Source organism: Haemaphysalis longicornis, unplaced genomic scaffold (assembly GCF_048455015.1).
Source record: "Haemaphysalis longicornis isolate Haplotype H1 unplaced genomic scaffold, Haemaphysalis longicornis Haplotype H1 scaffold_3, whole genome shotgun sequence".
In the NCBI taxonomy this organism is placed as follows: Eukaryota; Metazoa; Arthropoda; class Arachnida; order Ixodida; family Ixodidae; genus Haemaphysalis; species Haemaphysalis longicornis.
The window spans coordinates 225,055,367-225,079,590 of NW_027526335.1; the positions used below are offsets into that span (position 1 = coordinate 225,055,367).

At 49.8% G+C, this 24,224-nt stretch overlaps 1 protein-coding gene across 4 annotated transcripts in view; it reads left to right on the forward strand.

Moving 5' to 3' along the window:
* The window catches only part of LOC144176019 (multidrug resistance protein mrp-7-like), a 367,249-nt gene that overhangs the window by 94,735 nt on the left and 248,290 nt on the right, over nucleotides 1–24,224 (forward strand). The window lies entirely within an intron of this gene.

Below are 24,224 nucleotides of genomic sequence, written 5' to 3' on the forward strand. Positions count from 1 at the left end.
GAGAGTGAGAGTGAGAGTGAGAGTGTGAGAGTGACAGTGTGAGTGTGAGTGAGTGTGCAAGTGAGAGGGAGAGTGAGTGTGAGTGGGATAGGAGTGAGAGTGAAAGTGTGAATGTGAGTGTGAGTGTGAGTGTGAGAGTGAGAGTGAGACTGAGAGTGTGAGTGAGAGTGAGAGTGAGAGTGTGAGTGTGAGTGTGAGTGTGAGTGAGAGTGAGAGTGTGAGTGTGAGTGTGAGTGTGAGTGTGAGTGTGAGTGAGAGCAAGAGTAAGAGTGAGGTTGTGAGTGTGAGTAAGAAAAGCTTAATCAGGGCTAGTTGGTTGAACATACTGAATAAATTTGAGGCGCTAACCAACGGGGAGAGTGAGAGTGAGAATCAACCCGAAGGGAATCAAAAGGGGTGTGGCCAAGACATGCATCACGGCAGCCTTAAACAAGTCGTGCCCGCACAAGGTACAAGACGCATTTAATGAACAGCTTACCCGGCTGAGCACTGCGCGATTCCCTTCTGCAGTTGTTTCTGCCGTTTGCGAAGCATTGCTGCAAAAATTTAAACAAAAACACAGGAAAGGTGACATGCAGAAGAAAATAGAAAAAAAGAAAGTTCACGTTATCCCATATTGGCACAGGATCTCGCATAACCTCAAAAAAGTTGCTCAAAGGTACGACAACAATGTGGTGTTTAGCGCGCCCTGCAAATTGGCGAAGGTTTCTCCTACGATGAAGGAAAGGAAGCGGCAATCGTGCTCCAAGAAGCACGGCGAATTATACAAGGAATGCACCATGGGAGTTGTATACGAGATTCCCATGAGTTGTAATAAGAGTTATATTGGCCAAACAGGCAGATGTTTCAACGACAGAGCGCGCGAGCATTGTTGGGCTGTAAAAAACAACGCAGGGAGCCACATGGCTGAGCACTGCAAAAGGTGCACTCAGCAGGGAACTAAATGCACTCCGCTCTTCAAACAGGCCTCGTTTTCAAAATGGGTGAGAGATGGGCAAGAAAGAGAAATTGTGGAGGCGTACTTCATTCACAAGGCGGGAGATAAGTGCATCAGTACACCATCGGTTACATTATCATTCAAAGAACTCCAGTTTTTAGATGGACACGTGAAGGTTGGCACACGTTGTTGGTGTGACGTTTTTGCATGACGTCAAAACAGTGTATTTAATCCAGGGTTTTTCGCAATTAAAGTTTAGTTGGAAGTGGCGCCTTGTCTTTGTCTACCTGTTTCTTTTGGTCCCCGTTTTTCAGCGCCTCAAATTTATTGAGTGAGTGTGAGAGTGTGAGTGAGAGTGCGAGTGAGAGTGGGAGTGAGAGTGAGTGGAGTGAGAGTGTGAGTGAGAGCAAAAAAAAGGGAGAGTGTGAGTGTGAGTGTGAGTGAGAGTGCGAGTGAGAGTGAGAGTGAGAGTGTGAGTGTGAGTGTGAGTGTGAGAGTGAGAGTGTGAGTGAGAGTGTGAGTGAGAGTTAGAGTGTGAGTGTGAGTGAGAGCGTGAGTGAGAGTGAGAGTGAGAGTGAGAGTGTGAGTGTGAGTGTGAGTGAGAGTGAGAGTGAGAGTGTGTGAGTGTGAGTGTGAGTGAGAGTGAGAGTGAGAGAGTGTGAGTGAGAGTGAGTGAGTGTGAGAGTGTGAGTGAGAGTGAGAGTGTGACTGAGATTGAGAGTGTGAGTGTGAGTGAGAGTGTGAGTGTGAGAGTGTGAGTGTGAGAGTGTGAGAGTGAGAGTGAGAGTGTGAGTGTGAGTGAGAGTGAGAGTGAGATTCTGAGTGTGAGTGAGAGTGCGAGTGCGAGTGCGAGTGAGAGTGAGAGTGAGAGTGTGAGTGTGAGTGTGAGTTGAGTGTGAGTGAGAGTGAGAGTGAGAGTTGAGTGTGAGTGTGAGTGTGAGTGGAGGTAGAGTGACTGACAGTGAGAGTGTGAGTGTGAGTGTGAGTGTGTGAGAGTGTGAGAGTGTGAGTGTGAGTGAGAGTGTGAGCATGAGTATGAGTGTGAGTGTGAGTATGAGTGAGAGTGAGAGTGTGTGTGTGTGTGCGAGTGAGAGTAAGAGTAAGAGTAAGAGGGAGAGTGTGAGTCTGAGTGTGAAAGTGTGAGTGTGAGTGTAAGTGAGAGTGTGAGTGAGAGTGAGAGTGTGAGTGAGAATGAGCGTGAGAGTGAGAGTGTGAGTGTGAGTGTGAGTGAGAGTGTGAGTGTGAGTGTGAGAGTATGAGTGAGAGTGTGAGTGAGAGTGTGAGTGAGAGTGTGATTGAGAGAGTGAGATTGAGAGTGTGAGTGAGAGTGAGTGTGAGTGAGTTGAGTGTAAGTGAGAGTGAGAGTGAGAGAGCGAGTGTGAGTGTGAGTGGAGTGAGAGTAAGAGTGAGTGTGAAAGTGTGAGTGTGAGTGGGAGTGGGAGTGTGAGTGAGAATGTGAGTGTGAGTGAGAGTGTGAGTGTGAGTGAGAATGAGAGTGAGAGTGTGAGTGTGAGTGAGTGAGTGAGTGAGTGTGAGTAAGTGAGTGTGAGTGAGTGAGTGAGCATGGGAGTTGGAGTGTGAGTGAGTGAGTGAGTGTGAGTAAGTGAGTGTGAGTGAGTGAGTGAGCATGGGAGTTGGAGTGTGAGTGTGTACCTTTTGCTATATACCTTTTGCTATATCCCCATAATTATAACCCGAAAGCATTTTTATATTTGTCCCACGTGATCCCCCTCGACGAGACCTATTTGATACCCCACACACCCTAGCAGGGTCATATGGAATTCATACCAGTCAAAATAACCACGACCCTCATGACTGTAACGCGTACGCATTATTTAGGTGTCCGACGTGATTCCCCTAACTGGAACCTTCAATTTGACGCCCCACATACTTCAGCGGCCTCACCTTGAATTTAACCCAATCTATGACTTATAATGACTATCTTATGATTCGAACTACGAAGCATTTTTATTTGTACCACGTGATTCCCCTAGTCAAGACTAAATTTGATACCCTACACGCCCTAGTGGGGTCACTTCGAATTTTACCCCACTATAAGACTCGCCATGACAATCTAATGGTTATAACCAGGAAGCATTTTTGTATTTCTCCCACGTGATTCCGCTCATCAAGATCATTAATTTGATACCCATCACATCCTAGCGGAATAAATTTGAAAATAAACCAATCAATGACTAACCATGACTATCTAATGATATAGCCCTACCATATTTTTGTTCCACGTGATTTCCCTTATCGGAACCTTTAATTTGATGCCCCAGACACCCAGTGGCATCATTGTGAATTTTAACCTAATTTATGACCCATTTTGTCTATGTCATGATAATAATCAGGATGCACGTGATTAACCTCATCGAGACCTTTAATTTGATACGCCACACGCCCTAGCGTCATGAACTTGAATTTTAACCGAATCTATGACTTACCATGACTACGTCATGATATATCCATAACTCATTTTCCTCCCGAATGATTCCCCACATCGAGACCTTGAATTTGATTCCCCACATGCTCTCGCAGCGTTATTTTGAATTTTAACCCAATCTATGACTCAATATGACTGCCTGATGACTACAATGAGGAAGCATTTTTTTTATTTACCCCGCTTGATTCCGTTAATCCGGACCTTTCATTTGATACCTTACACGCCTTAGCCTCATCAGTTTCACTTTTCACCCAATCTAATGTGGTCATTATTCTGTCTTAAGGGGCGCTACCCAGTCAATTCAGCTAATTCATTTGAAACAGCAGAAAGGACAGCCCCCGCCCCCATTTCCCCCCGGATATCACCTCTTCCTTTTTGACCCCTAGTATATCAAGCCGTTAACAGTAGCAGGCGAACAACCAGCACGCCAGCGCCGCCGTGTGCTTTCCCACCACCCTTTCCCACGCTCTTAGTGGATCCGTACCTCACCAGTCAATTATCGCTTACGCGCCCAGCCGCGAAAATTAGGTGGCCATGAATGGCCACCTAATGCCCAGCCGCGAAAATTAGGTGGCCACGAAAATGGCCATGAAAATTCAACAAGAAACTGAAAAAATCAGACACCCCTCCCTCCCAACCGATCATGCAGATCGCGATTGGTGCCGTACCCGCAGGTAACGTGAATTCCGAGCCCACAGTGACGCATGAAACTTAACAGCCAACCATAGCTGCCTGCTAGGCTGCTCATATGTACTCAAACTCAAAATGGACTCAAAACTCCTATGTACTCAGAACTCAAAATACACTCAAAACTCCGTATGTAATCAAACTCAAAATGTACTCAAACTCAAAATGTACTCAGAACTCATCATCATCATCATCATCACCAGCCTATCTGCGCCCACTGCAGGGCAAAGGCCTCTCCCATTATTCTCCAATTACCTCGGTCCTGTGCCAACTGTGACCAATTTATCCCCGCAAACTTCTTGATCTCATCTGCCCATCTTACTTTCTGCTGCCCCCTGCAACGCTTGCCTTCTCTAGGGATCCACTCTGTTACCCTTAATGACCAGCGGTTATCTTGCCTTCGCATTACATGCCCTGCCCACGTCCATTTCTTCTTAATTTCTACTAATATGTCTTTAACACCAGTTTGCTCTCTGACCCACTCCGCTCTCTTCTTGTCCCTTAATGTTACACCTATCATTTTCCGCTCCATTGCCCGCTGAGTCGTTCTCAATTTAAGTTGAACCCTCTTAGTGAGCCTCCAAGTTTCTGCCCCGTAAGTGAGTACCGGTAAGATGCAGCTGTCATACACTTTCTTCTTCAGCGACAATGGTAGGCTGCTATTCACTATCTGAGAATGTCTGCCATATGCACCCCACCCCATTCTGATCCTTCTAATTATCTCTGCCTCATGGTTGGGATCTGGGGTCACAACTTGGCCTAAGTAGATATATTCGCTTACTACTTCCACTGCCTCGCCACCTATCTCAAACTGCTGCGCTGTCCCGAGGTTATTGATCATTACTGTAGTTTTCTGCATAATAATTTTCAGGCCCATGGTTCTACTCTGTTCGCCCAGTGCGGAAAGCCTGCTTTGCAATTCGTCCCCCGAGTTAGCAAGGCAACGTCATCAGCAAATCTAAAGTTACTGAGGTATTCTCCATTAACCCTTACTCCCACCGGTTCCCAATCCAACGTTCTGAATACTTCTTGTAAGCATGCTGTGAATAACGTTGGAGAGATTGTGTCTCCTTGTCTGACACCCTTCCTTATAGGTATTTTACTGCTCTCCCTATGGAGGATGATGGTAGCTGTAGACCCACTGTAGATATCCTCTAGTATTCTTACATAATGCTCATCTACCCCCTGGTTCCATAATGCCTAAATGACTGCTAGGGTTTCGACCGAGTCAAATGCTTTCTCATAATCTATGAAGGCTATATATAGGGGTTCAGTATACTCAGCGCACTTCTCAATCACCTGATTGATCGTGTGAATGTGGTCTATTGTTGAATAACCTTTACGGAACCCTGCTTGTTCTTTAGGTTGACTGAAAGCTAAGCTTGCAGAGATTTGGTTAGCGATTACCTTGGTAAATACCTTGTAGACGACTGACAGTAAGCTGATCGGCCTGTAATTTTTCAAGTCCTTCATGTCGCCTTTCTTATGGATTAGAATGATGTTCGCGTTCTTCCAAGATTCTGGTACCATTGCGGTCATTAGGCATTGCGTATACAGGTTTGCCAGTTTTTCAAGTACAATTTCTCCGCCATCCTTCAAGAGGTCTGCTGTTATCTGATCCTCACCAGGGGCTTTGCCTCCTTTCATTTCTTTCAAAGCCTTCCTTACTTCTTCGGTCGTTACTGGTGGGATGTCTATCTCCTCTGAACTGCTGTCTCGTTCGGCATTATCCTGTATGTCCCGGCTACTGTACAGATCCCTATAGAACTCCTCGGCCATATGACTATTTTATCCCTATTTGTGATTTCCAACATTTTTCCAACATTACAGTGTTGGGGGTCCACAAGGGGAAAAAGCGGTCAGTGACCACTGACATTGCCTTGCTTATCCTTAAGTGCATACATCTGATTTTTCCCCACGCCAAGACGTCTCTTCACTGCTTTCAGGCTACCTCCGTTCTTTACAGCGTATTCGATCCTCTCCATATTATACTTCCGTATGTCAGCTGTCTTACGCCTATTGATTAACTTCGAGAGCTCGGCTAGTTCTATTCTGTCAGCTGCGGTAGAGATTCTCATGGTTTGCCGTTTCCTGATTAGATCTTTCGTCTCCTGTGAAAGTTTACCAGTATCCTGTCTAGCCATAGTGCCCCCGACTTCTATTGCACACTCCGTGATGATGCGTGTAAGGTTGTCGCTGGCGTCCTGGGTCGTAAGCTCGGCTTCCTCGGCTTCCTCGGCTTCCTCAGAACTCAAAATGAACTCACAACTCAAAATGGACTCAAACTCAAAATGAACTCAAACTCAAAATGCACTGAGAACTGAACATGGACTCAAACTCAAAATGTACTCAGAACTCAAAATGGACTCAAACTCAAATTGTACTCAGAACTCAAAATGGACTCAAACTCAAAATGGACTCAAACTCAAAGTGTACTCAGCACTCAACATGGACTCAAACTCAAAATGCACTCAGAACTCAAAATGGATTCAAACTCAAAATGTACTCAGAACTCAAAATGAACTCAAACTCAAAATGCACTGAGAACTGAACATGGACTCAAACTCAAAATGTACTCAGAACTCAAAATGGACTCAAACTCAAATTGTACTCAGAACTCAAAATGGACTCAAACTCAAAATGGACTCAAACTCAAAATGTACTCAGAACTCAAAATGGACTCAAACTCAAAATGTACTCAGAACTCAAAATGGACTCAGAACTCACTAGGTCTCAGGCGTACTCAAACTCAATCGGACTCAAACTCAGTCGGGATCACTCGGCTCAAACTCACTCAAGCTCGAACTCACCATGCCACACTGGCCTCGCGCTCACTCAAACTCAAACTCACGCGTGAGTTTGAGTCCAAATGAGTCTGAGTGAGTGGACTCATGAGTGAGTTCCCCGACCTCTGGTACGGTGTGCTCTCCCGACTGTTCGACGAAGGGACAAAGAATACAGATGAACCTCGCTGAGTTCCTGTGGAAGCCGGTTTTCGTATGCACTGACCATTATGAAGTGTTTTCTACCTTGAAGACTCTTTATGGATTTGGTTCAAAAACCACGAACGCAAGAAACGGGCCGAGCAGCTACTGCAGACACAGACGCAGCATCCCAATGAAATCGTGCTCGTGTTCGTTACGGCGTTCAAGCGACCTTTTCGCCGTGCGGACCAAGAAATGAGCAAAGAAAACACAATAAGATTTCTGATGCGAGGGGTTAAGCAAGAGTTCTTTGCATGCCTTGTCCGCCACCCACCGAAGACCGTGGCCGATTTCGCATCGAGACGGCCGCGTTAACGAGGACGCTTCAAATACGAATAAGGCAGTACGACCGCCAAATCAATGTGCCGGTTTCGGAGACGATTGCTGTAGGGGTTATTAAATGTGATACGTTACGGGAGACAATCTGCGCAGTCGTCAAGGGAGAACTGCGGAAACGCTTCCCAACAACGCCGCAACCCCAAGTCACCTCTATGAGCAACGTAATGCCTGAAGAAATTTAACTCCCTTTGGGGCTTTTACGCCATCGGAAGTACACCGCGAACCCCAAGCTATGACCTACACCAAGGCTGTTCGTCGACCCCGCCCATTCTCCAACCCGTCGTCAAGACGTCCCGCCGTACCGCCGTTGACTGTCGCTCGCCCGACCCCTCACAGCCCGAAACCCGACGCCGAGGATGACGGACGTATGGCGAACCGCCAAAAAACGTCCGCTGTGGTAGCACCGCGGAGAGGCCGACCGCATCTACCGTCACTTCCCTTACAAGAAGCTCGGTTTGCGAGGGTTCTCCGTCGACGCACCACGCCTCCGATTCAGCAAGCGTCCATCTCAGACGGCAGAATACCTGTCCGATGCCAGCTATGGCCCAGCCCGCTTCAACCGTTCGCTGTCGCCCTACCTACACCAGTTTCCGAACCACCGGAGCAGTGCTGAATTCGCACGTGGAAGGTCCCCCCCCCCCCCCCCAAGCCCACGCGGGGGAACTAAAGGCAGCAACTTCTCGAGGGGAAGTTGCACAACGGCGGAAAAACGAAAACAGTCCAACGACGCAAGAGCGCACCAAAAACTGTGATTCACGACATGCCTTCATCCCGGCGACCCGACCTAACCCTGAGGTGGCTCCCGAAGACGACGACAGCCACAAGGCACGACGCGTACGTGACATGACCGAGCATGCCGCTGAGAAGACGTCGACAACGGCGACGCACAGTGCCCGACCGTCAACACGTACAAGCCGAGACCACCACCGACGCATCTGGAACTCGAGGAAGGCGGTGGCTGACGTCAAGGTGACCACAACGGCTTTGATGTAGTTGCCCTCATAGAAACGGGAGCCGACTACTCAGTGATGAGCGGACCATTTGCCTCTAAGCTGAAGAAAGTTAGGACAAGATGGGATGGGGCGCACATACGCAGAGCAGGAGGCCATCTCGTAACGGAAAGTGGAACATGCACATCGCGTGTCGCAATGGACGGCACCGGGTACCCTGCTGCGTTCGTCATTTTGCCTAGCTGCTGCCGCGACGTAATTCTTGGAATGGACTTATTGACGGACAATGGTGCAATAATCGATCTGCAGACTAAGTCGATAACTTTTTCCCCGATCATTCCGCGACGCCGGAAGCGAACTCCGAAAACCGTGCTGCAGTAAGGATCGCCGATGATCATGTCACCCTGCCACCCTGTGCAAGCTTGATGACCACCGTCTACTGTAAAGTTGCTGCTCCTGACGTAGACTATATCGTGGAGAGTGTCCAAAGGTTGCTTCTAGACAGCGGTGTCTCCGTAGCAAGAAGCATCGCGCTTTAAGCAACGCCAATCCCACGTTTTGTTCACCGATTTCAGCGAGGAATACCAGCATGTAAACAAGGGCGCTGCAATAGCGCTCCTCGAAGACGCGTAAGAAGCAAGTGACGTGATCGTGTTTGCAGACTTTGAACACGAACCAGAAGATACCTTCATGCTTCTGAATCCTTTCGACGTCAATCCGGCGTTACCGCAAGGAGAACGGAAGAAATTATTGGCTTTGCGGTGTCGCTACAGAAAGTGTTTTTCGTCGAACTCCAAACTACGCCAAACACCTCTACCTAAGCACCGAATAATAACCGAAGATGGAGCCCGACCCACACGAGTCACCGTACCGCGTCTCTTCTGACGAGCGGGAAGCCTTCCAGACTCAAGTCGACGACATGCTCAGCGACGACATTATACAGCCATCGAATAGCCCCTGGGATGCGCCGGTCGTACTCGTGAAGAAAAAAGACGGCACTTTAAGGTACTTGCGTTGACTACTGGAGACGGAACAAAATCACCAAAAAGGAAGCGTGCCCCCTGCCACAAATCGACGACGCGCTCGAAAACCTCTGCCACGCGAAGTACTTTTCATCGATGGATCTGAATACCGGGTACTCGCAAATTGAAGTGGACGAGAGAGACCGAGAGAAGACTGCATTTACAACCCCGGACGGCCTATACGAGTTCAAGGTGACGCCGCTTCGGTTATGCACGGCGCCCGCAATGTTTCAAGGAGTCATGGACGCTGTGCTAGCTGGTCTGAAGTGGCACACTTGCCTGGTATACCTCGACGACGTTGTGGTATTCGCAAGACTTTCAACGAACACCTTGCAAAATTTAAGTCTGCACTCGAGGCCATTCGAACGTCAGGGTTAACGTTGATGCCTTTATTATTCCTTTACTAATTCCGTGTTCCCCATAATAAAAAACAAAACAAAAAAATTCGGGGAACGGAACCCTGCAAAGTGCCACCTCGCAGACGAGCAACTGCTTGGGCCACGTCGTCGATGGCGCAGGAGTCCTGCCTGACCTGCCAAAAACGTCAGCCATAGCGAACTGCTCAAGCTCCAAAGACAAGAAGGGCGTGCGAAGATTTTGTTGAGGAAAGATGAAGACGAGCTTGTATAGGACATTATCACCATCATCGGTTAGAGAGGAAGAAGTGGAATAAATAGCGTTCTTAGCGGTGCCATGGCCCGGTGCCCAGTTCCTCAACATTTGGTGCCGTGAAACCCGGGAGGAACGGCTCAGTGGACTACATGACGGCGCAGCGCACCTTCAAGGCTTGCAAGGCCTGGGAAACTCCTGGTTGCGATACTTTGTGATCCCTTCATCTCGGAGGCCTTGCCCTTGGGCAGCGCCCGCCATGGCCGGCTGCTCGGCGCTCCACTCCACCCACACTGAACCCGGAGACAACCCACGAGCAGACCTGACCTGATGCGGCGCAATCTTCGAGGACGCTAGGCCTGGGGTCCCCTGGAAGCTACCCAATTCTGCGAGCCTCGTCATCGAACGCTGTCTGCCGCTCGGGCTCGTGTCTAGGACACCCCGTCGCCTGCGTTCGCGCCGTCTGCCATGGAGGAGCTTCGCCGCCACCGTGACACTGTGAGGGAAGCCGTCACAAGGGGCGTAGCTGCCATTCAATCGCTACTTCAGGATCCCCTCTCATCGACCGGCCAGATCCGCTCGCACCTGCACGCCGTCGACAGCAGGTACGAGGAGTTGAAGTCCCTCGATAAGGGCGTATATGAGGAGACCATTGATTTGGACGACCTTGAGGCCGATTTATTCGATAGCTACGAGTACGACGAAAAGGTCGTCACGATCCGTGCACTGGTGTGCTTCGCCAGACCCTCCGCTGTTCCTCCGCCAATTGCTGCTCGGTGCACCGGAGCGCCCAGCGATTACTCTGCCGTTATCAGTCACGGCAAGACCGCGGCGCCCTCCGGTGACAGCGGGATGACCGCGGAGGCTGACAAGGTGGCGAACGTTCCCGCGGCGTGTGAGCCGTGCGTTTCTGACCATCGGAGATTCGGAACGTCCTCACAGCTGCCGACGAGTCTGATCCTCCAGAGAAACCAGCGGAGAGCATGACCGATTCTATTGAGGCACAACTGCGTGCACCCAGCCGCCCGAACAGCGGTGACTGGGTCGTCGTCCAGGACGGCCACGACTACCTCTCCAAGGACCCCACGACCACGATGATGCGGACCCGTCCAGCGTGATGCTCCTCGACGTTTCAGACATCGCTGCCGCTCGTCGGGGTTCCTTGCTGAGAGCACGTGGTTGTTAAGTGTCGCAAGCAAGCGCCGTTCCCACTTGTACGACGATGGCCGTGTTGCTCCCGGCGCTGGCTTCTTCGGTGGCATCTCCGCTGGAGTCAGCGCTTCCTGGTATCCCCGACTCTGATCGGCGCACCGGCCTTCCGAGTTGGATCGCACGAACCGTCAGGTGACCCTGCTTGCGGCGAGATCGTGAACGGCAACCGGGAAGCCTCAACTGCCACGCTTGGCGGCCCCCTAGGAAGCTCCAGGAAGCCACACCATCAGCTGCCACGATCATCGCTCCTGAGGCATGGGGTCGCAGTTCGCGATCTCGATGTGTGCACAGGACGAGCGGTCACGTGTGAGCAGCTACCATCCCTGCCGCCCGGCACTGGCTACGTGCGTGCCTGTCGCGGGCACAGGACTGCGATCGTCAGTGTGAGGCTACAGCCCAAGCAGGGTGAGTTCCCCTACGATCCTAGCGGCTACGGCGAACCGGGAGAACAGGACGGTTACCAACGCACTGGGGCCAGCAATGACCTGCTTGCTCACCAGCTCTTCTTCACCATCAGCCACGCCACAATGTTCAATGAGTATGGCGAAGAGGAGCTTGCAGCCGTAAAGGAAGCTTGCAGGGGCAAGCTAGACCAAGTGTTCAAAACTACTATGCACCCTTAGTGACAAAAAGGGCGTCTGAATTACGAGGGATCCAAATAAATCCGGCATTGCAAAGAACCTCGACCCAAGATCGCCTGCTATCTAGCTCCTACCCCGGAACCGAGGGTTGTTGGACTTTCCTTGCCAGGGCTGAACAAAACCGGTACAAGGAAGCTACATCACTCCTCAAAGCTCCGCGGAAAAGGAAGCAACTCACGACCGGAGACCGATGGTTCAACGAATCACAACGATGAGGCTCAACAGGCTGTTATTTGTTTTTGTGCTATTTCCTGCGCGTGTTCCTTGCATGTGTGTGTGTATGAGTATGAGTCATTGTCGCGGGCGAGAGGAAGTTGAGGAAAGACGAAGACGAGCTTGTATAGGCCATTATCACCATCATCGGTTAGAGAGGAAGAAGTGGAATAGCTTTCTGAGCGGTGCCCTGGCCGGGGCCCAGTTCCTCAACAGATTTCTCGGACTGTAGGCATACTACAGGCGCTTCGTCGCAAACTTCGCCCGCATTGCAAAGCCACTCACGCGCTTCACGAACGATAGCATCTATTTCAGCGGGGAAAACGCCTAAGAAAAAGTATTCTGCGAGTAGCAACAACGCCTCCAAATCCTGCCCGTGCTCGCTAATTTCGACGAAAACACCGAAATGGAAATGCACACGGATGCCAGTGATATAGAGTTGCGTGCCGTCTTCATCAAAACCAAAACGGTTCGAGAAAATCATCGCCTATGCCAGACGTGGTCGGTCGAAGAAGGAAAAAAACTACTCAGCCTCTCAGAAAGTGTGTCTCGCTATTATATGGGCGATTTCAAAACTTTGCACATAGGTTTGTCGTAGACCATTCAAGGTTGTGACAGACCACCATGTGCTGCCTTGGCTGGCCATTTGAAGGAACCCTCTGGCCGTCTTGGGTGGTGGAGCTTGCGCCTGCAAGCGTTCGACGTTAGAATTTTCTATAAATAACGCAGGAAACACCTCGATGCCGACTGCCGGTCCCACGCTCCCGTCCACCCACCACCACAAGACTCTGATGAAGACAGCGCGTTCTTCTGATTCGTGAGGGAGAGCGACCTAGCCTCCCAGCAGCGTGCCGACCCCGACTTACGCGTCATAACCGACTACCTCCAAGGAAGCAACGTCGCCGCACCCAGGGCCTTCAAACGCAACTTACCTGCATTCAGCCTGAAAAACACCGTCCTCGTGAAGACTTTCAGCCACTGAATGAGAACGAATTATCTTCTTGTTATCCAGGCAGACCTTCGTGACGAAATTTTGGAAGCGTGTCACAACGACCCGTCTTCCGGACATCTCGGCACAGTTCGCACAACTGGAAAAATCAAGCCGAAGTACTACGGGCCCCGCTTAACATCCGACGTCACCCACTACGTCCAGAGCTGCCGTGACTGCCAGCGAAGAAAAACGCCACCGACGAGACCCGCTGTACTTCTGCAGCCGATCGCCGTTCCATCGAGGCCCTTTAATAGATTAGAATGGACCTTCTAGGCCCGTTCCCTACGTCACAATCACCGAACAAGTGGATTGTCGTAGCGACAGACTACTTGACACTCTACGCAGAGAGTGTCGCTCTTCCGATGGGGACTGCAGAAGAAGTCGCGAAGTTCTTCATAGGCCAAGTCGTGCTGTGACATGGCGCCCCTGAAGTCCTTATCGTGGACCGCGGAATGGCCTTTACTGCGGAGCGTATGCCAGGAATCTTACGCTACAGCAACACAGATCACCAAAGAACGGCGGCCTTCCACCCCCAAACGAACCGACTATCAGAACGTATGAACAAAACGACCGCGGATATGCTGTCTAACATAATATGTTGGACGAAGTCCTCCCGTATGTCATGTTTGCGTACAACACAGCGATCCAGGTAACTGCGCAGATGACACGATTCGAGGTTGTCTACGGAAGACCGTCGACTACGATGCTTGACGCCGGGCTGGCTCACGTCGAAGAGAACGACCTCAACTCCGACGTTCAGGGATGCCTTCAGCGTGCTGAGGAAGCCCGCCAGTTCGCCTGAGTTCGTACAACAGACCACCAGTAGGTGGATGCGGGACGCTACAACCTCCGACGCCGGGGCGCCGAGTACCACCCAAAGGAGCATGTGTGGTTTGTACTCCCATCATACTACGCGGAGTCAGTGAGAAGCTTCTGCAACGGTATTTCGGATCCTACCAGATTCTACGTCGTGGTGCCGAACTTACCTACGAAGTGATCCCCGATGGTGATTCCGGAACATCACGATGACGCACGCGACCCGACGTCGTCCCCGTGGTTCGCCTGAAACCTTACTGGGCAAGATGACGGAATTTTGTGTTGTTTGTTTGGTCTGTCGTTTTATTTTAGCATCGGGTCGATGCACTCTTAGAGCGGGAGTAAGCCCGTGAACCATGCATTGGGTTTGTTTATGTTTTCTTTGTACTGGCCAGCGGCGCCCGGCTGTGTTATCTGTGTCCCAAGCGAAGGGCGTGTTTCATTCTTTATTTTTATGCCGCACGGGTTGCCTCATTCTCATGCGGAGAGCGTTTCGCCCTAACGTCACTAGCCTAGAATATTCTTTGATCTAAAATGTTCTGGATGCGAATGGACGGTTCGAGAAACGCTCGCGCCGAAAGATAAGAGCCCCCAGAACAGACGCCTCGGTAATCGACCACCCGACGCTCGCTTGCGCACGTCAGGTTGCTCACTGCTGTTTCGCTGCTTGTGTATTGTTTGAGTTGTTAGGGGATAACAAGTTAGCTCCAATAAACTTGTTTTCCTTGCAGACAACTGCGTCGTCTTTGGCTTCTTGACAATACCGTGGCAGTTGTGGGGTACCACAAGAGCATGCAACACAACTTCACTGTGTGTGATGATGATGATCGTTGGATGTTTATGGCGCAAGGCCAACTGGGGCAAAGAGCGCCAAAACAATAGTCGATGAAAGGGGTGAAACCTTAAACACTAAGTAAAATCAGCAAAAACAAAAGTAAAATCACAACACGACAATGAGCATGGCTGGTGTATAGGACCAGATTTCATGATGCGTGATAGGAAATGAGGTTTAAAAACTTGACGTCGGACAAATACTCAAACACACGTTTCACGGAAACAATGGCATCATCACCTAGGAAAAACGATGGATGTAGGGGGAGATGTTGTCTGTAGAGTTCTCTGAAGTGTTTGTGTCGTGTTGTGTGAAGTGCCTTGCATGTGATTAGTATGTGCACTACGGATAGGGCCTCTCCGCACCTGCCGCACTGGGGTCTAGGAGATCCCGTCAGCAGATACGAGTGCGTCGCATGGGTGTGCCCTATCCGTAGCCTTGCTAAGGCGACTTCTGTGTGTCTGTTGTGTGAGTCAGTTGTGTACCGTCCCAAGTGTGGCTTTATTACGTGTAGTTTGTTGTCTGTCTGTTCGTCCCAGTGTGTTTGCCATGTTCTGCGCAGGTGCTGTTTTATGTGAGGCTTGAGGTCTGTATATGGTACGCTTGTTATGTCGACAGTGTTCCTGAGTGCAGCAGCACCGGCCCTCTCGTCCGCCAACTCGTTCCCAGCGATCCCAGCGTGTCCTGGGACCCAGCAGAGGAGCAGCCGATGCTTTTCCGCATAGACCGACATGATAGTGTTGAATACAAGATTAATTATGTGGTTTTTGGGGGGTTTATGCGATGATAATGCGCGAACAACACTCAAAGAATCTGTGTAGATGATAGAATTGGGAATTTGATTTTCAAGGATATGTCGTACAATCAGTAAAATTCCGTACGCCTCTGCTGAAAAAATTGTTGTGTGCACGCTCATGGTTCTGGCTGCATTGAAATTTGGACCATGAGCAGCGCACGACACCATAGTGGAGGTTTTAGAAGCGTCACTGTAGAATTCAGCACGTGGGTATTTGAACTGCAAAGAAAGAAAGTGCTGAAGTATTGCAGCTCGCGGTACCCGATTTTTGTCAAGCTTTATAAAAGAAAGGTCACAGGACACAGGGCGAACTTGCCAAGGCGGTAAAATGTTTAAAGAGGATGACCTGTACACGTCTAAAAACGACGCACTCAGATCCGAGGCTCGCTCTCTCGCTCGAAGTGAAAAAGGCGGAGTAATGGACGGGCGATTTACAAACAGCACAGATGTGGATGTATCGTTAAAGACAGGATAAAAAGGGTGGTTATTCTGAGATGAAATTTTAAAAGCATAAAGCAAGTCCATGTACGTTCGCTGGTTCTCAAGGCTCCACTTATTACATTCAACATATAGACTCTCGACAGGGCTAGTGCGAAAAGCACCCGACGCAAGCCGTAGCCCCAAGTGTAGTACTGGGTCAAGCATTCGCAATGCTGTTTTACTCGCCGACCCATATACCACACTGCCATAGTCCAAACGAGACCCAACCAAAGCAGTATAGAGCCGTAGTAGGAGTTCTTTGTCAGAACCATACGAATGATGGGAGAGAACCTTCAGGATATTCATTGTTTTAAGACATTTTTGTTTTAGTTGTTTCATATGAGAAATAAAGGAAAGTTTTTCATCAAGAATTATACCGAGGAACTTGTGTTCTTTTTTGACCGGAATCGAGACACCATTCAGTTTGATGTCTGGATCTGGCCTGATCCCCCGCCTTTTGGAAAACACAACACAAGTGCTCTTGACTGGGTTCAGCTTAAAACCGTTCTGATCTGCCCAGCCTGCTAGTTTGTTGACACCAAGCTGGACTTGGCGTTCGCAGATTGACATATTGCATGATTTAAAAGATATTTGCACATCATCTACATATATTGTACAGGAAATGGTTCGTGGCAACGCCTTTCGAAGTGAGTTCATCTTGACAATGAACAATGTGCAGCTCAAAACGCCGCCTTGAGGCACGCCGTTTTCCTGCAGGAAAACATTTGAAAGGGCAGTGCCAACTCTCACACGAAAGGTTCGCTCCGCCAGGTAGCTACGAAGTGTATTAAACATATTTCCCGAGACACCGAAGGCTTTTAGGTCGCAAAGTATCCCGTATTGCCAAGCGGTATCGTAGGCTTTCTCGAGATCAAAAAACACAGTAGCACAAAACTGCTTATGGACAAACGCATCCTTGATATACGACTCAAGGGCGACGAGTTGGTCGTTTGTGGATCGCCCCACCCTGAAGCCGGCCTGGCAGCTCTCGAGAAGACCATTGAACTCTAAGAAGTACACAAGTCTCCTGTTGATAATCTTCTCGAGAAGCTTGCCCAGGCAGCTTGTGAGGGCGATGGGTCGATAACTGGCGGGAGAAGAAGGGTCCTTACCCTCCTTCAAGAACGCCACTACAATAGCCTCCCTCCAAGATTTTGGGATGTGCCCCGAAAGCCATATGTTGTTGTATAGGTGTAGGAGTGTTTCAAGAGTGTCCGGGTGTAGGTGTTGTATCATGGTGTATGTAATCTTATCTGCGCCGGGAGCTGAAGGTTTACACGTGCTCAGTGCAGCCCTCAACTCATAGAGTGTAAATTCAGAATTGTAACCAGATTTTGACCTGTTATTGTCATGTAGGGACTTCTTTTCACAAGTATTTTTATGTTTCAGGAAAGTGTTTGTGTAGTGTGCAGAGCTGGAAACGTGTTGAAAGTGTTGTGCAAGAGTGTTAGCCTGGTGTTCGAGTGTGTCCCCTGTTGTACTGACCAGGGGCAGGCTATGTGTATGTTGTCCTTTAAGTTTGCGTATTCTTGTCCATACCTTGTGTGCGTCTGTGTATGAGTTAATGGATGTAAGGAAGGTGCGCCAACTCTCTCGTTTTGCCTCACGGCGCACACGTTTGCCGAACGCCTTGGCCCGTTTGAACAAAATGAGGTTGCCCGACGTGGGGTACCGACGAAGGATACCCCACGCCTTGTTCTGGGCCTCTCGCGCCCGCCTACAGTCCTCATTCCACCACGGCCTCCGCTGGTTGCGCGGGGCTCCAGAGGCGTGGGGAATGGACTTTTCGGCGGCGTCGAGGATGTGCGCCGTGAGGAGTTGGGTAGCTTCTTCAACGTGTAGGTGTCCTATGGATGTGTGGTGTAGTTTGGATGTCTCTGTAAATGTATTCCAGTTAGCTCGTGCTTCATTGAACCTATTATGGGAAGATGGACTGCTTGGGCCTTTGCCTATGTATGTGAGTGAGGTGGGGAAGTGGTCACTGCCATATGGGTCAGTTCCCACTCCCCACTCGACTAGAGGAAAAAGAACTGCGGAGCCAATAGCCAAGTCAAGACATGAGTATGTGTTGTGACCGATGTTATGGTATGTAGGCTGTTTATTGTTGAAAAGGCATGCTCCAGAAGATGTAAGGAATTTTTCTATCAGGCGACCTCGGGCATCCGTTCTGGAAGAGCCCCAAAGAGAGTTGTGAGCATTAAGGTCGCCTGTAAGGATGTATGGTTCGGGCAGCTGGTCAACCAGCGCCTCGAAGTCGGAGCTCGTAAGTGAAACATCAGGAGGAATGTATATGGAGCATACCGTTATCAACCTATTAAATATTATTAAGCGTATTGCTACAGCCTCAAGGATAGTGTTCAAGGTGAAAGGGTGGCATGCTAAGGATTTCCAGACGATTATGTCCACACCGCCCGAAGAGTGTGTGCAGCCATCCCTGTCTTTCCTGTATACCAGGTAACTATTCAAGAAATTTGTGTTCTTGGAATTCAGGTGTGTTTCCAGAACACACATTACACTTGGCTGATTAGCATGCAGAATTTCATAGACGTCGTCAAGATTATTCAGAAGGCCTCTGCAGTTCCATTTACTATATTCTCTCTTCCCATTATGAAGTGTTCGGAGCTACTGGACTGTGTTGTTTATGTGTCGTCTTTCGGGGCTGTGACTCTCGTCTTTTTTGGCTTGTCGGGAGGCTTTGGCGTCGGGACGCGTTCCTTGCGGTGCACCGCAGACAAGAACGGACCGACGTCCATTTCATCCTCGGATGTCCTCGGAGCGCCTGAGGGATCAGGCTCCTTGGACCGCGAACCCTTTGGGGCGCGCTTTTCCTTGCCCACAACCACCGAGGGGTTCAGGAACGCCTCGGATGGCACAGGCGGTGCGGTGGGGGTGGGAGCTGCCGCTGGCTCCCCCAAGTCCATCTCCTCTGCGCCCTCGCCTGTGGCTTGGGACGCTGGAGTGGAAGTGGAGGATGCAGCATCGCTTCCACCAGACGTGGTTGACCCCACAGCCGCTGCTGGCTCAGCGAGCGGTGCGGAGGCGGGTTGGGCTGCCCGAGGCAACCCAGGGGGGGGTGGGGGCGGGACCAAGTCCGACTCGCGGTACTGGGTCCCCGCAAAAACCACACGCCGCTCCGCCCCCCGGCGAGCTGCGTCGGCGTACCTCCCCAGAGGGAAAGAGGCGAACCTCTTCCGCGCCTCTGGGAAGGTGATGTTTTCAGTGACCTTGATGTAATGATTTTCTTTTCTAATTAGAACTTTTCACATTTTCTGGAGTAGGCCGCATGTGGGCCCTGGCAGTTTACGCAAAGAAGTTGTTGAACGTTACAGTTGTCAGACGGGTGGTCGTGCTGGGCGCATTTTGCGCAGGTAAGTCGGCCGCGACAGGAGTTTGTGCCGTGCCCGAACCGTTGGCACTTGAAACAGCGCCGCGGGTTCGGGATGTACGGCCGGACTGAACATCGGATGTAACCTGCGTTGATGAATTCTGGAAGGATGGACTTGTCAAAGGTTAGGATGAGGTGCTTTGTCGGTATTTGTTTATCGTCTCTGCGGATGGTTATGCGCCTGACCGCTGTTACGCCCTGACTACGAAGGCCCTCCAGCAGGTCAGCTTCAGATTCATTTAGCAGGTCATACTCGGAAATCACGCCCTGGGAGCTGTTTAAGCTGCGGTGGGGCGTGACTCGGATTGGCAGATCGGCGATGCTGGTTTGAGCAAGAAGTTTATTGGCCTGATCCTGGCTACTGACCTCGACAAGAATTTCACCGGTTCGTTGTTTTTTGGCCTTATACGACCCTCCAACAATACCGTCAAGAAACTTTGAAATGAGAAATACAGACTGTGAAGCAAGAGGTTTTGATTGGTCTAGAGATTCCATCACAATGAAGCGAGGATAGTTGTTAGGTTTCGGAGGACTCAAGTTAGGAAGTGGTGGAAAAGAAACTTCGGTGCGGCCCCTTTTCGGGGGCCGATCACGTTTGGGGGGGGGGGTTTGAAAATGCCATATAGCATAGTATAAAAGCAGGGAGACTGGGGTACTTTCTTCTTTGACCTTACCCTGGTAGCCAAAGAGGTCCCGGAGCTCCCTGCCTGGTAGACAGACAGGGAGCCCATCCGCCGGAGCTTGACCTGGGCTCCGACGGCCACCGTTCGTGGTTTCTAACCCTCCACCTATAAACACTGATTGATTGATTGATTGATTTTGGGGTTTAACGCGCCGACGCAACGCAGGCGATGAGGCGCGCCGTAGTGGAGGGCTCCGGATTAATTTTGACCACCTGGGGATCTTTATCATGCGCCGAAATCTCGTACACACGGGCGTTTTTGCTTTTCGCCTCCATCAGAAAAGCGGCCGCCGCGGCCGGGAATCGAACCCGCGACCTTGTGCTCAACAGCGCAACGCCTTAGCCACTGAGCCACCGCGGCGGGTCCACCTATAAACACATCGCCACGGTTGGATCCAGCTTATGTTTGGGGGCTCGGGGTCCGCGGTATCGCCAGTACCGTCACCAAGATTGCTCAAGGTGCCCCGTGCGGGGTTCACTGTGTGTGAAGTGGCTACGTAGTCCGATTGCAAATACGGAAATGTTTGTAGGTGGTTGGGTCCCAATGCTCACGAACGTAAGTTGTCGAATCATGGGAGAACCAATGCTCCTTCGGAGAAGGTGCGCGCACAACTGCGCCGACACAAAAGTGCGCTTGCTGCAGCGGTCGAAAATACCTGTGACGTATCTGCAGGCATCGGCCCTCACCGCCCAGGCTCTAAATGTTTGAAGAAAGGAACTCCGCTGTTCATCGGCCACTCGTTTGTCACCTTCAAAGGGAGCGGACGCCATCGTGCTTGCATCCGGTCCACATATATTTTGTCGGGTTTGTAAGCGCGTTCTGTAGGGACCACACATGCTGGGAGCACGACGGACGGCACACTTGACACATGACACTGGAGAGTTTTAGCTGACCGTTTTCGACGGTCCGCTCCGGTATCGGCGGCCCACTCTGCGCAACCGGAGCCAATGCCGTTCGCGGCCAAGCGCGCCACGCATGCGCAGTAGCGCTCCCGCTAGCTATCGGAGCGGTGCGGACCGTGAAAAACGGTCAGCTAAAACTCCGTACTTTCTTACGACAGTACTGCACGCTGTGCCATTTTCATGCGCTGGGGAAACATCTCATGTCCTTGGCAAGAAGTTTCGTATTTAGTGCAAAGAGATATTAGCCTTTCAAAGTTCGGTCAGGTACAGCGTGTACTTACAAATGGCGCACCACTGAGCTTTGTTGTTGAGGTGGTTGAGCAATATGAACAATAGGTGGTTTTGTGGTCGCGCTAACTGAAGCTCTTGCCTTGGGCGAACAAACTCATGGCTATCGCATTGTTACATGTTCAGGCGTGGGCCAATCAGCCCAGGCCAGGCGGAAGCGTTGAGGAGGCCAGGAAAGGGCCAAACACTCGGTATCATGACCACTCCAAGTGTCCACTGCAGTGAAGCTGAAACCAAAGAAGGAGAGGCCCTTGAAAACATTCTTGCAGAAATTAGTACAAATGTGGAACAAATTCCTGAAATTCGAAGAAAGGTGGATGCTATAGTGCCAATAAAACAAACAGTCGACAAGGCAGAGCACTCGGTTTAGTATTTGTCAGACTAGACCGCATGGTAATACTGCGTTCATAGAAAGGGTTAAAAGAATGGTGTCACGCTATACTTGCCAGGAGTTTCATTACTTAAGGCAGCAGTTCCATCGACTAGAGCCGTACATCCCCGAGAAGAACATAGAATTTCATGAGTTACCTCGAATGAAAAACGAGGGTCTACTCGAAAAATAAACAAAATCGCAACTGAACAGGGTATTGCTGAACTGACCCAGTCGGACGTCGAAGGCCTACACAGGGTATCACCGAAAGTGGATAAAGCACAGGCTGTGCGAGTTCCTTTTGTGTCACGCCTAACGAATAATTAATGGATGTCAACGAGGCCAGAAATAAAAGCGGCAAACACAGTAGTACCCTTCATCGACAGCCTGACGTCAAAAAATAAAACTCTGCTCGGTATGATGAAGTATGAGGCCAAGAAAAACATTATCAATTTGCATGGCAGAAAAACGGGAAGTTTTTGCGCAAAGCAACCGGCGCAAGCGTTGTTGAAACCAAATCTGAGGCGGATTTTGGACAGATTTGCTGTCCAAAATGCTGTTTCTCAGTGTTCTTTAATTGTACATTTTCAATATTAGACGCCTCTGAACCAACGTACAGGTACAGTCAGAAGTAATTACAAGAAGAATTTGCAAATACCGCAAAATATCTGTCTTACTATCTTTAAGAAAGTAATTACCCATTTACAGAAAGCTTTTTCTATTCTGGAGGACTCCTTTAAACGCCAACCGTATTAGCCAGTCACTTTCCGAAAGAAAAAACTTATGTCGATTTACAAGACCGTACTTCAATTACATTTGACGGTACCTGTACTTTGAGCGCACGTAATTTATCTCAGCTCTACAGGGTCACCGTCTAAACGTTGGTGACAACATGTTATATTACATGGGAATGCAAAAAGTTTAAACAACAAAGTGGGTCGTTTCGAAACTGATTTAGATTCGCTGACTCATTCATTTTATTTTGGGCGCTTTCTTGGAGAGCTTGTTTTTAAATGAACATGATGCTGTCAAGCCGCAAAGATATGCGCCGGAAGAAGACTACAGAAATAATAGTAAGGATGGTGGATCTTCAATTTATGTTAAGGCTGGTCTTTCTTACGAAGAATTTGCATCAGTTAGCGTTCACTTTGAGTTCATCACTATTAACTGTGCCGAGGTATTTATCGTTCCAAACTATCGCCCTCCGTTTGGCTACGTTTATAGACTTTGTTGAGCGTCTTAGTAGTATTCTGGAGTAGGCGTGCTCATTGAATCTTCTAATTGTCCTGGTTGGCGACAACGATATAGATGTCATAACACTTAGCCTATGATGTCAAAAACGTTTGGATCGAATTGAATTGTTTTCGCATGGAATGCGCTCATTTTATTACCCTTATCAGGAAGCAGTCCTTTAGAGTTCAGTAGACAAAATAACTTTAGACGTGCGTGTTGCATGCCTTTTAAGCAAACGGAACTCGCAACGAATCATGTGAAAAACCGTTCCCCCAGTAAACATTTCAAGTATAACTTTACAAGGGCACTATGAATTAGACGTTACTTACTAACTTGCTTATCCAGGCACGCCACTAGGCAAGGACATCAATGAATGTTCATTATAAATTACTCTTTTTTGGGGGACGTAACTACACACAAAGGTACGCCGTCTTCACACAATCAAATTCCGAGAAGGCAGGACTCCGAAGTGATTTATGCCATTTATTTAAAGTTCGTCAAAAGCAAAAGCGGCTACCCCACGCGTAAGTGGGAATCGAGGTACGCAAAATCGGGTTTGAATGTACCTGTAGTTGTGGGTGACACTTTGACATTGGTATTGTGATTGTCGTCGTTGGTGATTTTCGTAGCGGTGAGTAATGGTGAGTGCATCGAGCTACGCGAAACGCAACGAGGCGCTTCTCATGCCGCAACCTCCCTGCCGAAGCTTCCACCAGCCCCAAGTGAAAGAACCTGAGGCACGCAAGAACTAGGGCTTATTAGGGCGCACCCGCCCCTTCACGAGTCGCGTCCTCGGCCATCCCTTTGGTGCGCGGTGCAAAAAAAACGGTGTGGCTTCCATGGGCTCTGCGCCAGAGTCCCTTTCCCAGGCCCCCAAGCGTAGTCCACGGAGGCCAGCGTTATCCAATCGGGGTTAAAATTAATGAAGAACCTGGTCGGACCGCACAAGCGGGAACAGCGGCCACAGAAAAACAGCGGCCACATAAAAATAGCGGCGTCAGCCTCCTTAAATGGGGAGGACAGGCCAAGGAAGCTTTTTTTAAAATAGCAGCTAGCACTTAAACTTTGCGCCCGTCCACCGCTTCCGTCTCAACCTGCCTAAATTGGTTGTGCATGTGTGCCGCCTTCGACATAATCTTGCTTTGAATTATTCCCTGCTCTATGAGGATCTCTTCCTGCATGCTTACTCAATGCGTGGACTGATTTTGCACCTCATCTGTACGTTAGTCATGTTGAGATTTCGCCCAGGGGATCAATTTTCTTAAACGACAGGGCATCGTTTCAAAACGATGTGAAAGCGCCATGCAAATGCATGTGTTCTCCGGTTGGGGCCGTCGCTTTGGGGGAGGAAAAAAGCAGGAAAGCTCAGAGGAAGTGCCTAGAGTAGCCCGGCAAAAAGAGCGCAAAC